The sequence below is a fragment of the Mytilus galloprovincialis genome, chromosome 14 (genome assembly GCF_965363235.1).
Source record: "Mytilus galloprovincialis chromosome 14, xbMytGall1.hap1.1, whole genome shotgun sequence".
Taxonomy (NCBI): Eukaryota; Metazoa; Mollusca; class Bivalvia; order Mytilida; family Mytilidae; genus Mytilus; species Mytilus galloprovincialis.
In genome coordinates, this window is record NC_134851.1 from 33,810,983 (window position 1) to 33,824,940 (window position 13,958).

A 13,958-nucleotide genomic window follows, 5' to 3' on the forward strand; every position below is an offset into this window, starting at 1 on the left:
AATCCAGAAATGAATGCAACTCACCGTCACGAAAGTCATTCAACTAAAAGTGACTGTCGTATATTATTAACCGTTTAACATAAGACATTTTGTAATACAATGTTATTGGCAGATAGACGAATCATCAGCATGATAAATCTTTGTCAATTTTATCGGATAATATATATTTTTTAATCAAAATACATGTACATATCGGGAAATATCTGTAACAAACCATTCAAATAGTGGACAAATGTTCCTTATTTGATTCAAACACTGAAAAAATACCAAAAATGGTTCTGAGTTAATACCCGATAAAGAGAATGCTTACCGATGTTATCAAAATTGGCTGTCTACTTATGAATTAATATGTAGTGATACATAAGAACACACATATTGAAATTATACTGTTTTCCAATTTTAGTAATAAATTGACAACAATGTAAATTATAAAAACAATATATTAAATGACAAATATGTATAACATTAGTATGTCGCTGTGAAAGGAGGGAAACTTTTGCCTCAAAAACAATTTTTAAATCAAATAAAAGTAAACCACATGAACAGAGTGTGCAAAAAACATATCATTTATAATAGAACTATAGATAAAGAGGAGGAAAATATCCTGCAATAAGCTACACAACAAGTGCGTCCATAAACGACGACAATACCATGTAATAACTTATATTGATAAATTCTAAGGAGTCTCTCAATTGGAAACACAACTTCAAAATACCGATGGATTCAGTCGAGGATTATGCCAGACAATGGGTTAAACGTGAAAAAGAAGACGTAGATACTCTGTCTGAATGGATTAAGGCTGTTAGTTTTTTGATACAAATCAGAGCTAAGAAACTTAAAGGGTCTATCAATACTCATGCTACGTCAATCTTTGAAGACCGAAATGTTGAAAAACACTTATCTAACGTTGACTTCCATGACAAATATGATGTTGTCCCAGCAAATAAAGCCCAAAACAACATCTTTGTGTGTGTAAATCTCATTACCTAAACTGTTTGATTAAACAATTACATATTGATAGTTCACTTTGAACCTCGACATTTACATATTTAATAAATGATAAATATGTGATGTAGGGAAGGTAGCCACTAAACCTGGTAATTGGAAAAGTTTTCCAGAAAAATCAGTATTTTCAAACTAAAGAAAACACCTATTTTAGAAAATGGCCGTGGCTATCTTGAAATTTTTTTTTAATGGCCAGCAGTTATTTCTTACAAAGTATATAATAATGATGCTTTGTGGTAATTTTCATGCTTGTATCATCATTTGCACAATTCCCTCGATTTTGCTTGCTAATATCTTCCACTAATATCCCCAGGACACCTACCGAAGAGAAACACCTTGATAATCATAGGTATGTTCTATATATAAAAAAGAAGATGTGGTATGATTGCCAATGAGACAGCTGTCCACAAGAGACCGAAATGACACAGAAATTAATAACTATAGGTCACCGTACTGCCGTCAACAATGAGCAAAGCCCATGCCGCATAGTCAGCTACTAATTAAAGGCCCAGCAATGGCATTGTAAAACAATTCAAACGAGAAAGCTCACATCCTTATTATTTAAAAATAAAACACATAAACAAACGATAATTATAATGTTTCATGACTCATTGGCCTTATCAAATACTTCCGTGTTTTATATGTTTTAAACCAGATGTTAGCACTTTATAGTTGATGTGTATTCAGTATGAAAGTATTAAAAATGAACAGCAAAACAAGGGCTTTGTATATGCTTACAATAGAAATGGGTTAATATGAATTATTAAAAACATGTTATGCTTTTTCATTTTCTACCCATGGTTACACATTAAGTTGACATTGTAGAGCTTGAACGTCTTATAAGAAGTGTGTTTGTTTGTTTACCTTCATAAACATTATAATGATATTTCACCATCATGACAAGTGATGTTGCATAATGTTTCACATGTATCCTCTATTAGTACATGTATGTATGTTCTGCTGTTTCAAATTAAATTTTGTAGTTGTACATGTTGCATCATTGTCATGATCTCTGATCTCTAGAATTAATAGCCTGTGTGTGCCTTTACAAATGCTTAGGTAGACACCAAATTGATATAAATTAAAGAAATAACATGGACATGGAAACCAAAAGAAAGAATAATTTTCCAGAAATCCAGAAATGAATGCAACTCAGCGTCACGAATATCTTTCAACTAAAAGTGACTGTCGTCCTTTTAAAATAATACAACGTCATTGGAAGATAGAAGAGTCATAAGCATGATGAGTCTTTTTCAATTTTATTGCAAAATACAATCAAAATACATATATGGATATATCTGTAACAAGCCATTTAAATAGTGAACAAATGTTCATTATTTGATTAAAAGTCATAGAATACAGAAACAATGCAAAAATGATATGTTTTATACCTGATAAAGAGACTGCTTAACGTTACACAAGATGTTCACAAAATAGACTGCCTACTTATGAATTCAGATCAAATGATAAAGTAGAACACAAAGATTTAAATTATACTGTTTTTAATTATATAAAGAAATACAATTATCGAATCAAAATTTAGAAATAAACTGACAACAATGTAAATTATTAAAACATTATATAATTAAATGACGATGCGTAGAAAATATGTATAACATTAATAAGGCGCTGTGAAAGGAATTAAATTTTTGACACAAACACTATCCATTTCTAAATCAAATAAAAGTAAACAGCAGAGCATGGTAAACAGATAATTTATAATAGAAAGACGCCTAATAAAAAGGAAACCCTGAATCTTAGGTAAGTTTTATATTCCTTTGAAATATCAACCACAAAATTAGGAACTGGATTTTCCACCACTGTATTGAATACTAAACTATATAAGCGTGATAAGTGTCATGTCAAACAATGTTATATTTCTGGGTCTAGCAGTGATTAACTAAACTTCTTTCTTAATTAAGAAACATCAATTTTATCACGAATTTTATTAGCAATGAAAGCCGGGCATCAAAGTAATTGTGAAACTGCATATGCTAGAGGTTGCGTTAATCAAATGTGGATTCTAAAACATCAAAAGATCTTTTAGAAAACATACAATCTAAGACTCTTTCATCTTGCAATAGAATAAAAACATTGGACTTTTCGACACTTTACACAATTATATCAAATTTGAAAAAACCCCGAGAGAGTTGGTATTACCTGGTTTCATAAAAAAGAATGGCAAACGTAGATACAACTATCTTGTTTTATGGAGGGATAAATCCCACTTTGGTAAAAATCACTCCGTTCAAACAAAATATTTTCTGACACTGACATTATCCAGATGCTTGGTTTCTTGATTAACAACACATTTGTTACGTTTTTAGGACGTGTTTTTCATCAAACTATCGGCATTTCTATTCGAAGCAATTGTGCCCCTCTCCTTGCCGACTTTTTCCTTTGTTTTTTATAAGGCGTTCGTCATACAGGAACTTCTAAGCAAGAAAGATAAGAAGCGAGCAATAACTTTATCTTTACTTCCCGCTATATAGATGATGTTCTTTAACTAAATAATTAAAACAATGGTGACTATAATGTATTTAACCATTTAATCCCTCGAACTAGAGATAACGCATACAACAAATATAGGTAAGTCTGCCTCATATCTTGACTTTCATCTAGAAATTGACAATAAGGATCGATTGCAAATAAAACTTTGGACGAAATAGCCAATTTCAGCTTCCACATCATGAACTGTTCATTTCTATGTAGCAATATTACAGTAGCGCCTTCATACGGAGTACATATATCCGAACTTATACGATATTCTCGGGCTTGTATTTCTTATCATGATTTCATTGATAAAGGGTTGCTGCTCACAAGGCAGCTATTAACACAAGATTTCCAAAGGAGCAAGTTAAAATCACCCCTTCGTAAACAAATTTCGGATGCCATCACGAGTTGATTGACCGTTATTGAATATCCGTTTCACAGATTATTTCGGATATGATCCTTATGTCGTAAGAACAATTCCTTTCCCTTTTCACGAAAGTGACCTACCAAATTAAACTATTTACAGGGTTTGTAATAACATGTGCAACACGACGGGTGCCACATGTGGTGCAGGATTTGCTTATCTTTCCGGACACATGAGATAACCCCCCCCCCCCCCATTTTTTGGTTACGGTTTGTGTTGCATAGTCTTTAGTTTTCTATGTAGTGTTTTGTATACAATTATTTGTTCGTTTGTCTTTTTTCTTTTAGCCCTGGCGTTGTCATTTTATTTTCTATCTATGAATTTGAATGTCTCTCTGGTATCTTTCGCCTCTTTTTAAAAGTCAATGGTTAGCAAATCATATTTTGAGTTACCACAAATATCAAGAATATTTATTTAAACGGAAAGTTCTTCAATACCGGGAACAAATGGCAAAATAAAACACATGAAATGAATGAACTATTGTTTTGTCAGACTTCGTACAGGCAATTATTGTGTATGACTTGGTGTTTTAATCTCCAACCTGTATGTCATTAACATAGGATTCCATTATATTGTACTCTAAACAATTACTCTATTTCCGGCATAATATAGATCTAATGTTGTACATGTTTGAATGCCAATGCACACTTCTATACAAATACTGTGGATGTGAAGAGTAAGCACACGTCGGTCACTACAGAGACAACCTATTAGGAACAACACAACTATTTTGAGATATTAGAAGCAACGACATGACGAAATGTAACACAATTTAAAAGGGAAACGAACAGCAAGGTTTATAATAAACTGGGAAAAAAATCCAATTTGATCATCAGTAACCAAAATGAACCACTGACTTAAACATGAAAAGTCACCATACATGTGACAGACAGACACACATAGAGTATGACTAGGTTACACATGATTTTCATATCTCAAATCCTCTGTTTCACTACAGAAGCTGTTTAAATCGAATTATATAAAGCTAATAGCCCAAAAAAAAATATTTATTATTGTCATCAATGAGGACTCAATGTTGTCATAAAAAGCAGCCACATTCAGACATTTATAATGCAAATACTAAATTTACATCATAAATTAAAGATGAACTGGTCAGTGAATAATTGGTTGATATTGGAACTATTAACATTAACAGTACTTTTATTGTAGCTGCGGCGTAATTTGACAAACAAATCGTCGATTATCGAGGACAAATTTCTAAAAATCAAAACCTTCTTTGCAATAAAGATGTTTTATTATATCAAAAACCTTGAAAAGTAAATATTGATAACAGAATATTATTATTCTTCATGCAAGACCAAGTTGCAGTAATGACATTGAGGTATCAACTTTTCAACTGAATGTGCATTTCAAAATGATACATTGTAGTTCTTTAATGATGCACTCGAGGACAAAGTATTAAAAAACAAAAGTTTATTTTTAAAGGGTAAGAGACGTTTCATAATTGATTTTTTTTTAAATATATATATTTACTGCGTACATTTACTTTATCATGTTCATATGTACTTTAAAGCATAGTTGTATCATTGGCAATCATTTGCGCCTGTCCAAAGTCAGGAGCCTCTGGCCTTTGTTAGTCTTGTATTATTTTAACTTTTAGTTTTTTGTGCACAATTCGGAGTTCAGTATGGCGTTCATTATCACTGAACTAGTATATATTTGTTTAGGGGCCAGCTGAAGGACGCCATCGGGTGCGGGTATTTCTCGTTGCATTGAAGACCTGTTGGTGACCGTCTGCTGTTGTCTGCTCAATGGTCGGGTTGTTGTCTCTTTGGCACATTCCCCATTTTCATTCTTAATTTTAACATCTAGTTGTTTTTACATATGCATTCCTGAGTAAACGTTGGTAACAATAATGACGTTCTTCTGCCATCTGCTTAAAATGTTCGTAACTTCAAATCATTATGTTGTGAGACTTATTGTATATGGTCCGTTTTTTTATAATGTCGCCCGAATTGATGAGACTCGGATGTATATTACTTAAATAAGACATTAGGCTTTCAGTCATCAGTATTTACCTTTTCAATTACTCCTAAATATTTCAGTCATTTCAACATGTTTTCTTTGATACTAACCAAATGCCAATATAACATTCACATTTGAGCACAACTTTTGATTAAATAAACTTTGAAATCATTTCTGATGGAGATTTAGAGAGCCAATAGAAATAGGTGATTTTAAGTTAAAATGAATTTGAACAACGATGGTACATATGTTCGAAAACTAATTTCAAAAATCAAAAATCAAACATCGACAAAACACACGTTAACTAAAATAAAAAAAAAAAAAATAAAAAATGAGTACCGTTACTATTTATTCTAACAAGATATACTCTCTACACGTACATTAATTATAAATGTAAGTTTCTTAATATGCATCAAATTGCTACTAAAACGGAATAACCAAAAACTAATACAACGATAAGATGAATGCATGTAAGTTTGCCTTAGGAAATTTCAATCTTAGCTGTAGTAAAATTGACGTATAATTAAGATGCTAGTGCCCGACCGGTGGTGTTTCAGATGTAGGTAACGAAAAATCTTTGGGGTGAAAGAAGTCATGTTATTGAAAACGCAAATGTCTTCAATTATATGGACGTCTAATGAGTTCTAAACATCAGTGTACATGATAGTTATATCGAATGTTGTTTCACTTGATAACTTTACTTTTAATAAAACAATATTACCCAGATAAGCATTCTAATATTGGTTTGTACATGTATGAGATGTCATTTTCATGATCATCGATGTTTATTCAACTAGCTGTTTACGTTTACTTTTGCCTTTCCTTCAAAGTACAGTGGCTAACCATTTCACGAAGGTCTTGTCAAGAGCTATAAGCATTGAAATCATAATTGTTTTTGTATACTTCTACACGATTGCTTGTAAATGATAAGCCATGGATCTCGTTCGTTTGAATGTTTAATCAATATTTTCTTTGGGAAAACTATTGTATTTTCATATAGTTGTGAACAAACGATACTATATGGATGTATTTCAATATTTTCTTGGTCAATCGTTTGATAAGGGTTTTCATATCCGTCTTCATTTATCATTGATAAACTTTGTACGAGGCTGTCTGATGAACTGACTGACGAACTATTTTTTTCGAATGATGATATCTGATAGGCCCTCCCCTCAAGGCCTGACAGGTCGATGATATTGGCTGGTTCTTGCACATTTTCTCGTAAATCTTGAATATTGGTGCTGGGTATTTCAAAGTTTCCAATTTCATCGTATCGGAAATCAAGTGGTATATCTTCAACAATTCCCAAATTTTTCCTTCGTTTAAGAAAAAAATAAATATGCAAAATTATACTTATTAAAAGACTTCCTCCGAGTACACTACCAATAATATGAAAGTACGAAAAAGTAAAGCTCAGTGACTTGGTGCTGTTACCTGAAATGAAATAATCTTTATTGAGCCATGCTTAAAGTTCAAAGGTGCAAATAGCCTGAAGTATAACAAATAACACATCGATGCAATAACAAGCAACATTGGTATTTTTTTATTCAAATAAAAAAATGGCCTTTTCAGTGTATGTCTTTTTTACCATGTCTACTAGTATTAGATTTTTTGTATTATTTTGTTTTTATGTTATCTCTTTAAATTTTACTCAGTCTGATATGATGTCCAGCATTCCTCTGTGATTAAAGTTTCATAGTTGTCACTGTTAGGGCATGGTCCATTGGAATCATAACTTCCTATCCTGTTTTATTTTTACTGACTTAAAACAAAATGATCAATAAACAACTAGGGTGGTATGTAAAAATGGCCGATAAGCTTCCATAAGTAATACATGTTATAGTCTGTAGATGCGCAGACGAAGATTAAAAAAAATCATATGGCAAATATAATATACAACACATTCAAAATTCCTTATCGCAAATTGCAAAATCAAATTCTAAAACATAACGGTACTTACTAAATGTTCTTACTTCTAATGTCATGTTACTGCAACCTCTTGTGTTACAAACTATGATAGTATAATTGGTAAAATCATCAGTGTTTTGTATATGTATGTCAAAAATGTAGCTTTGTTCTTATACCATAACTCTCACACCGAGAGCTATAATATATCCTAAAACTTTTGTCTGTTCCATGTATGATGCAACATTGTTTTGTCCATCATATCTTTGAATGGTACTATAAAGCAGCTCATTATTACTGTATATCTGAATCCAAAAGCTTACGAAATTACCAATTGCACCATATTTTACTTTCATGTTGTCTAACAAAAATTCGGGCGGTCCTGTAATTAATCATTTTAAGTGTAATGTTTATTTTTGCCTTTATTTTTTGAAAACTTGAATACAACTTGAAAAAGTTAATGGTTTAGATATGACTTTGAGTGGATTGGAAACTGTGATTTCAAATATATACTCTACATTACCATAAACTGTTTCTAAAATTAAATTCACAGCCAAAAAAAAAAAAATAGTTGCAAAAGACATATAAAGATATTTTTATAAATTATTTCGAAACTAAGTTAATTTTGTTTAAAAAGTTTACGCATATCTTACATGTCTTATCTACTATCTAGTGAATGTATCAACAAAAGAGTAATATATTTCAACTTTCTGTTGTGAATCCGATATATGATGTTATGTTTTCAATCTTAATATGATTATCGTTCATGTTAGTTGAAGAAACATAAAACCAATTTAACCTTTATAGAACCTGATGACAGAATACGTAGATATTGAAAATTATCCGAAGATAGTTTCCCCCAAAATGCCACACTAGACAGAACGTATTCGAGTAGGTGCAAACTATTTTTTTTTTAATTTTTTTTTTTTTGCAAATGAGTAGATTTCACATCATGCTTTTCAAAGACAAAATAAACCAGCATCTTGTAAAATCCTTTATTTCACTTCAAGATATATTGCTAAAGTCCTGTTATTCAGTAACCTAAATTTCATCGAGTGCTTATTACATCTCATATACCTTGAATGCATTCAAGTGAACTTTATTTTATAGCACAGATGGAAGACTTCAAACCAAAATATATGCAAAACGTGAATGAAAATACCACCTTTCTAATTGTCATCTTCCTACTTCCCAGGAATTCACAGGGCATACGTTTCCGGTCACCATCACCAATTTGTTGATACTTACAACATGTATAAAGTTTCTCAACTGGTTATCAATATGAATGCACAGTCTTATATGTTGATATATACATTCTGCTGATTTTGACATTTGGAATGAATGTGGGTTCAAGTGTCAAATGTCAGATGATAGAAACATAACAGGAGTTTTAACCTGAAATAACACATTGTCTCTCTCGTTTTGAGTTATCACCTATCGTTGGTTGTCTCTTCGGTGTTCCGTTGTAAAAGAGGGTCGAAAGATACAAGAGGGACAGTCAAAATCATTAATCGAAAATAAACTGACAACGCCATGGCTAAAAATGAAAAGGACAAACAAACAAACAAACAAATAGATACTGATAATTTCAAAGTATTTCTGTAGATACGGAAAACTAAATCCGAGCAAATAACACCATTTCAAAATCCGTTGGTGATTTAAGGGAATCTAAGGGGTTCTGGAATAATAAAATAACTTATAGTTATAGGTCTGATTCAAAAGGACACATGCGAGGGAACAAACACGGGAGTTAGGATACGACAATTAAAAGATATCTGTCGTCATCTGTGAAGCACAGGTATTCTGTTACAGTCAACTTATGTTCAACAGTTTTTGATATTATGAATCTGAGAACTGACCGGGATATATTACTATCTTCTCCTAAACAATCAACATTATTACATGTATTATGTATACCTGTGATATATGTTTCAAAATTTGTTAGAAACATTACATTGGAGTGGAAATTTTAACCAAACTAGAACAAAACAGCGAAATCGCGTTTAGAGCTAGGTTGAATGTATGTAAACTGTTGTAGGGAGAATTTTTGTATTATATTTTGTGTCTTGAGAATTCCAGTAAAAGAATCATGTCTTGAGAATTTCAGAAAAGGTATCAAAATTCAAAGGTACTTGGAAACAGCTTCAGCCCTCTCCCTTGTTTCAATAATCCGTTATTTTTTTGTTTCTTTTAAATTCCATTATTTTCCCATTACTGTTTACTATGAACATACGTATTCTATCAATAGAGTGTATTTGCTATAAACTATTAATTTCAGGTTTCCTCTTCTAGGCGATCACTGCTATAATATATAGAGAGTCTCTATCAACGCGATTATTGTTGTCTTGTCCCCGAGTAATCTTATGAAATGTATGTGCAAGTTCAAAACTGGAAGTCATGATTGACGTAAAAGCGAATCGCGGATATTCCAAGCTTGGTTGAAAGTCTGTTATCTATTTTATGATGAATTTTTGTAAAAGATTTTATGTCTGGAGAATTTAAGAAATGATATCAAAAGTCATATAGGTACATGGAGACAGGGTAATATTTTTAAGCCCTTTCTCTTTTTTGCAAAGTCCGTTATCATATTCTTTTCTGTTATATTCAATTGTTTTTGCGTTTCTATACACTATGAACAGACAACATATATTACATATGTCTCTGGAATGAACATACATACGTATTTATATTATAAATATTAAAGTGTATCAAATTTTCTATTAACTATTAATTTTAAATTTCTTCTCCATGGCGATCACTGCTATATATTATAAAAAGACTCTATATATATTATAGTAGTATTTTAATCATAGTATACATGTAGATAAACGCCAACATAATTGTCCTGTTCCCGTCCGGGTACTTATGAAAATTATGTGCAAGTTAAAACCGAGGTATAATAGTAGTGGTTCTTACGATCTAAAAACCACGATATGGAAACCCCTCTGATTGGCTTATTTATTTTTCATTTTTGTTATCTATCATACTATTGGTTCCCAATGTTAAAACCGGTAGTCATGGCTGATATAAAAGTCGGAATGAATAACCGGACGCATTTATATCCGTTTTTTTTCTCAAAATAACCCAAACTGAATAGTCATGAATGGTGACAAATGCGATTATGCGTGGTACATATGGGACACAGAGGCATGAGGTTCAATTTATTGTGGGAGGAAGAGAAGCGACACACAAAATGAGGTCTTCTCGATTAATGGTATATATATAAGGACACATTAAAAACAAATACTAGTAACCCAAGTTTAAAATTATATTTTCAGATCAATGCAGACTATAGTCGGGTTGTTGTCGCTTTGACACATTCTCCATTTCAATTCTCAATTTTATATAAACCAATCATATTTCATAATATGATACGTACTTTCAGAAACGAAAAATATCTTCGCTTCTTGGATCGTCTTTCCTTTTAAATCGGGGATGCCGTTTGATACACGACAAATGTAATATCCAGTGTTTTCAGGCGGGTTCGTTCTTTCAACATACAGTTTCCCAGATCGTGTTCCATTTACAAGACGTATCTGTTTGTGAAGCTCTGATTCATGTACCCATTGCAAAAATGTATAATTACTTGGTTCCCCAGCTGCATTACAGATAAAATCGATATAGTCAGGTCTAAGTGTATAGTTCACATTGACTTTTGGAGGATCTGAAAATTATTAAAATCGTCTGTGTTTACGCTTAAACATAATACTCTATTGTTTTATTAAATAAAAAAAAATTAAAATCACAAAAATACTGAACTACGAGGAAAATTCAAAACGGAGAGTCCTTATTCAAATGGCAAAATTCAAATGATAAAACACATCAAACGAATGGACAACAAAAGATGTTTCTTATGAGAAACTGTTTATATCGATATTGATTAGTGTTTCTTTTGAAGTCTTATTTTTTTTGTCAGTCGAATCTTTACTCTTAAAAAACAATCATGACTCTTCACATAGGAGATGATCATCATTTTGTTTCAGTTGACTGATTCAAAATATCGATTATTATTGAAAAGGCAGTATTGAAAAGCCTGATAAAACATTGAAATCAATATTTTTGCAGAAAGGACAGCATTGGGACCTTACAGTTGTTTTTAAAGTTTTATGTGTCCTACTTATTTATATTTCTTTCACACCTGTTTGATTATAACATAATGTAAACGTAGCCTTACAAAATAAGATGAGCTGGCACAAGTTGTACTTTTAAAACAAGTTCGGTGTAGTCTGTTTATTTATTATATATTTTTTTCGCTATGGAAGCTGTTCTATTTAAAGTTTAAACTAATACAATATTTTCAATTCAGTTGACAAGCTTGAATTGCAAAAATTATGTTTTACTAAACATGTAAAACGGCCGGAATCGTTTCGATGGAGTGATGGAAATTCAAAACAATTTGTGTTGCCTGTTTTTCTTTGAAATGTTCTGTTATTTTTCATCAACATAGTTGAGGAAACAGGTGAATAACTGTTCACTTCACAGCCAATAGTTCCATTTCTCCCTTCGATCATATTAGACTTTGTTGGTTTTACTACTATATGTATGACTGTCTTATCTACAAATATATCGCGAATGTTTGTTATATATTAAATTGTAAATACGGCACACTTGCACTGATAAAATCAACAATTTTACTGTATTTTACTTGGTTTGCAGTGAATACTGTTACATGCTGGAAAACGAAAAACAACATTGCAAAATTTAAACGCAAACTAAACACAACCAAGTGTTCCTTATTAACTTTATACCCTACTAGTATTTGAAAGTCATTATTTATTGTCACATGATATTGTATCCATACTTAACCTGCTTTAGCGGGATTCTCTGTTGGTCGGTAGAGTTTCCGTTAGTTTGGTTATTTGTATGCACTAAAACACGTCGTTTTAGAAATGAGTAATTTGATTGCAATATAAAATGTTCAAACGGCGTCATACGTGAGACAATAAATTACGATTTGAGTAGTAAACGTGTCCCTTCGGATGACCATTACAATGTAGAAATATATTTATCAGATTCATACCCTTCACTTTCAACATGTCACATGTAGACAACACTTGTACTAAATTATTGGTTCTTTGCTGTTAATATGAATGAACATAAGTTTTAATATATACTTATTCTCCTGATAGAACTAATCCGTCATACAGTCATTATCGTTTTTTTGTACCTCTTGACTATTTCATATAGAAGACAAACATTGTATACGATTGCATATGTCTTATACCATATATTTTGGATTGACATATTTTCAAGTGAAAATAAATTATACAGTTCCTTCAAAAAACAAGAATTTACTCTTTGTTTTGCGTTATAGCATTAGAAGTCTTCGTACAATGTAGTGAATTGCAGAGGTAAACACTTTTAATTCAAAATGATAAAACGAGTTCTACTAGACAATGTTAACATTAATCATATTTCCGTCTGTATTCATGCTAGGATCAAAGATGAACTTAGGAATACAACTATTTAAAGATATGTATGTTCCGAAATAACTACAGATATATTTAACATGAAAAATGAGATACATATTAACCTTTCAATAGTTTCTGTAGTATTGTACCATTACCTGATATTTCAGTTCTTTTTCATTCATTATCTATTTTCATCTTCGATTGCATCTGGGTATTTTCAAATGACACCCTAAGAAACATTATACACGACTCTTTAAGTGATGTTAAAGATTTTCTATGGAAAGATATTTAAAAAAACAATAAAGATGTTATATCTGTACACATCAGAAAAAAAATATTCTTAGCCTGTACTATTACCTATTATGTGCAAGTATAATTTAACCAAAACATAATTACTCGTTATGGCAACAATATATAAATGTGAGCAGATTTTATCCATGAACAGATATTCACATTGATCTATGCCACTGTCTTGTCTCGTAAAATGTTTAATCTTTAAATGGCATTCATCGTTTTCGAAATTACCAACGATCATGAATTTTGCCCTGTCTAAATTTGGGTTCATATTTAATCCATTTGAGTATGTCATAAGGTTAGACTCTGTAGTGACCACTAATGATGAAATATCCAGGCCTGAGAATGAATCGTCACAATAACAAATAAAAGTTACATCCGATCCAGGGTCAACATACACTGGGGTCTCAATATTGATGTATCGTTTGCACTCTGTAACA